We start from the raw sequence: 5000 nt of genomic DNA on the forward strand, positions 1-5000 counted from the left end.
TTTTTTGGGGGGAAATTGAATCGTTTTAATCAGTAGTCTTGATGATGTAAAGATCTTGATGGTGATTTAGATAAAGATACCATTGTTAGTGATAACAAGAATCCGATTATGACACCAGCATAACAACGAAGCTTTGTCTTGAAAATGACTCGTATTTTTGATGACAATTTAAAATATGTTGTTTGATCATGCGACCTCTATTTTGCTGATTAAGGTTGCATTAGTTTTTTTTCTATTTTAGTCATCAAGGTACCTTAGAAATATATAAAAATCATCAGACGATGATTGCAAGTCATGACATAAAGCCGCGACAGATACCCATAGAAATGTTATGACTAGCTGAGTATTTAATTCTAATAAGTTTCAACTTAACAATTATTTTTGGCAAATCACGTACAGATTAAACACATTTGCCATGAATATGTAAATACCATGTTTTTTTTCTCTCTCTCTTTCTTTCTCCCTTTACAGCTGTGATTCTTTTAGTAAGGATCACAAACCTACATACAATGTATATCTTTTACTCCCTGGTGTAGTTGTTGTGTTCTAGATTCTCTTCCTACTAAGGTAAGATATATATGTTTATATATATATATATATATATATATATATATATATATATATATATATATATATATATATATATATATATATATATATATTTTTTTTTTTTTTTTTTTTTTTTTTTTTTTAAGAATTATACAAAAGAAATTTCGATCAAACACATACGGGGGGAAAAATCCAAACATAAAAAAAAAAAAAAAAATCCTGTACATTCACATCTTGTTTTCACTAAATGCAAATATCTGAACACCAAGGATTCATTCCAGAATACGAACTGATATCATCACATCTAATTGGCATCAGGACCTTGCATAATCAACCCCCGAGGTCATTTCAATTCCTGCAACCTTACAACTAACAGATTTTCATACCTATTGGGTCGCTTGATAGGAAAGTATGGTTAAGACAGACAGATTGGCTTCATAATTTGTTTTGAATTAATCTGTGATCAACAAATCCTATTTCAGCGATACATGAATAACCAATGAATTGAATTACACACTGAGAGAAACAGTGTTATTAGTTATCCCTTTAGTCTTGGTGCAACGCGTGAGTTCAGTTCCGGACATTGCATGCCAAGAATGTGCAAGTCACATTGGGGACTGGAATGTGACGAAATGATGATGAAATTAATGATGATGATGATGATGATGATGATGGTTATGGTGATGGTGATGGTGATGGTGATGATGGTGATGTTGATTTTGATGTTGATGATGATGATGATGATGATGGTGATGATGGTGATGGTGATGGTGATGGGGATGGTGATGATGGTGATGGTGATGATGATAATAATGATGATGGTGGTGATGAAAATGAGGATGAGGATGTTGGATAAGAAGAAGAAAGCAATAACAGAAGAAGAAGATTAATATAAAAGGGGAAGAATGATAAGAAGGAAACGATGATAATAGCGATAACAATGATAACAGCAATCATAATGATAATAACAATCATATTGCTAATAATAATCATAATGATAATAACAATCATAATGATAATGATGATAATGGTGATGATAATGATAATGATGATGATGTTGATGATGATTTACTACTGACAATGGTGAAAATGATAATAAACATGTGATCGTAATAATAATGATAACAATAAATAACAACAATGATTAATAATAATGATAATGATAATAATAACAACAAGAATTATAATAATAATGATAATAATAATAACAGCAATGATAATGATAATAATAATATTAATGATAATAATAACAGCAACAATGATAATGATAATGATAATAATAATAACAGCAATGATAATGATAATAATAATGATTATGATAATGATAACAGCAACAGTAATAATAAAAATTATAATGATAATAGTAATAACAGCAATGATAATGATAATGATAATGATAATGATAATAATAGCAGCAATGATAACGATAATGATAATAATAATAAGAAAAATGATAATAATAATGATAATGACAATAATATTGACAGCAATGATAATGATAATAATAATAACAACAACAATGATAATGATAATGATAGTGATAATACTAACAACAGCAATGATAACAATAATGATAATAACAACAACAACAACAACAATGATAATAATAATGATAATGATAATCATAATAAAGATAATAAATACAACAAAAATGATAATACCAATAACTACCACAACAGAACAGACTCTCTCCCAAGATGTGGAGTCTTAGTGATAGAGAAAGGGGAAGCAATGAGTAATTGTATTAGTTGAAAGAAATAGATGACTGACAAAAAATTGGTGATATGTTCACAAGATAAATAGTGTTCAATCTATAAAATATTGTCGATAAATTGTAGAGGATTTAAGAAAGGTTTGATTTTGTTATCTTTGTTATTGTTATTGTTATCATTATTGTTATTATTAGCATTATCTTTGTTATTATCATCATCATGTATGATTTTAATGTATTATTATTATATATTATTTATTTATCATTATTATCATTCATGTTATTGTTATTATTATTATTATTATTATTATTATCTTTATCATTATTAATACTATTATCATTATCATTATCATTATTGTTATTACTATTATTATAATTTATTTATCAATTCATTTTTTCTTCTTATATACATATAAATATATTATATTATTATATATAATATATATATATATATACTATATATATATAATATATATATATAAATATATATATATATATATATATATATATATATATATATATATATTTATATGTATATCTTTTTTTTTTTTTTTTTTTTTTTTAGGGGGGAGGGTTAAGACATAGGATCGAATAAACTTTAAGGAAGTTTTAAAATTCCGTCTCTCTAGGCTTACCACATCTCTTTCACGGAAACCAGGAAAAGTGATGGTAATAATGACTGAAAAATAAAAACTAATGCCGCGTATTTATGGACAGACACACACCGAGGTGAGAAAAAAAAAGTTGAATTCCTTTATTTATGTCTTTATTTCTGAATACTCATGACCCTATATGTGTAAACACGCAAACAAATCTATGTTCGTGTATCAGATAATGTATACGTACACACACACACACACACACACACACACACACACACACACACATACACGTACTTTTTTCTTTTCCCTTTTTTCTTTTTTTTCTTATATTTTCTTTTCATACATATTCATATTTATACATTTCCTTATAAAGAGATCCAACATATTTCGTTTATCTCTTATCTTTTCGTTGAAACCAACCGCCAAATTCCTTTACCTTGGTGAAAAGGCAGATACCAAAACCCTTTCGAGCACTTAAAGGAAGGATTAAAAACTAATTAAAGGAAGGATTAAAAACTAATTAAAGGAAGGATTAAAAACTAATTAAAGGAAGGATTAAAAACTAATTAAAGGAAGGATTAAAAACTAATTAAAGGAAGGATTAAAAACTAATTAGATGAAGGATTAAAAACTAATTAAATGAAGGATTAAAAACTAATTAAATGAAGGATTAAAAACTAATTAAATGAAGGATTAAAAACTAATTAAATGAAGGATTAAAAACTAATTAAAGGAAGGATTAAAAACTAATTAAAGGAAGGATTAAAAACTAATTAAATGAAGGATTAAAAACTAATTTTCCTTTCTGTAGGGTGATTATAGTGTGTGGGTCTCATGTATAGAGTTTAAGTTTAAGGCTTTATCACGTTGCGCAGTTTTCACGTGTAAACCTCGGATTAACGAAAGTTTTCACGTGTAAACCTTGAAATAACGAAAGTTTTCACGTGTAAACCTTGAAATAACGAAAGTTTTCACAACTAAACCTCTAAATAACGAAAGTTTTCACATGTAAACCTCGAATTAACGAAAGTTTTCACGTGTAAACCTTGAAATAACGAAAGTTTTCACGTGTAAACCTTGAAATAACGAAAGTTTTCACAACTAAACCTCTAAATAACGAAAGTTTTCACATGTAAACCTCGAATTAACGAAAGTTTTCACGTGTAAACCTTGAAATAACGAAAGTTTTCACAACTAAACCTCTAAATAACGAAAGTTTTCACATGTAAACCTCGAATTAACGAAAGTTTTCACGTGTAAACCTTGTAATAACGAAAGTTTTCACATGTAAACCTCTAAATAACGAAAGTTTTCACGTGTAAACCTCGTAAGTACAAAAGTTTTCACGTGTAAACCTCGAAATAACGAAAGTTTTTACGTGTAAACCTCGAAATAGCGAAAGTTTTCACGTGTAAACCTCGAAATAACGAAAATTTTCACGTGTAAACCTCGTAATAACGAAAGTCTTCACGTGTAAACCTCGAATTAACGAAAGTTTTCACGTGTAAACCTTGAAATAACGGAAGTTTTCACGTGTAAACCTTGAAATAACGAAAGTTTTCACAACTAAACCTCTAAATAACGAAAGTTTTCACATGTAAACCTCGAATTAACGAAAGTTTTCACGTGTAAACCTTGAAATAACGAAAGTTTTCACAACTAAACCTCTAAATAACGAAAGTTTTCACATGTAAACCTCGAATTAACGAAAGTTTTCACGTGTAAACCTTGAAATAACGAAAGTTTTCACGTGTAAACCTTGAAATAACGAAAGTTTTCACAACTAAACCTCTAAATAACGAAAGTTTTCACATGTAAACCTCGAATTAACGAAAGTTTTCACGTGTAAACCTTGAAATAACGAAAGTTTTCACAACTAAACCTCTAAATAACGAAAGTTTTCACGTGTAAACCTTGAAATAACGAAAGTTTTCACGTGTAAACCTTGAAATAACGAAAGTTTTCACAACTAAACCTCTAAATAACGAAAGTTTTCACATGTAAACCTCGAATTAACGAAAGTTTTCACGTGTAAACCTTGAAATAACGAAAGTTTTCACAACTAAACCTCGAAATAACGAAAATTTTCACGTGTAAACCTCGTAATAACGAAAGTCTTCACGTGTAAACCTCGAATT

At 28.0% G+C, this 5000-nt stretch overlaps 1 protein-coding gene across 1 annotated transcript in view; it reads right to left on the minus strand.

Moving 5' to 3' along the window:
- Positions 1–5000, minus strand: part of LOC122252519 (PDF receptor) — a 255856-nt gene that overhangs the window by 131427 nt on the left and 119429 nt on the right. The window lies entirely within an intron of this gene.

This window comes from Penaeus japonicus, unplaced genomic scaffold (genome assembly GCF_977035675.1).
Source record: "Penaeus japonicus unplaced genomic scaffold, GWHDUDI00000001_assembly GWHDUDI00000020, whole genome shotgun sequence".
Classification (NCBI taxonomy): Eukaryota; Metazoa; Arthropoda; class Malacostraca; order Decapoda; family Penaeidae; genus Penaeus; species Penaeus japonicus.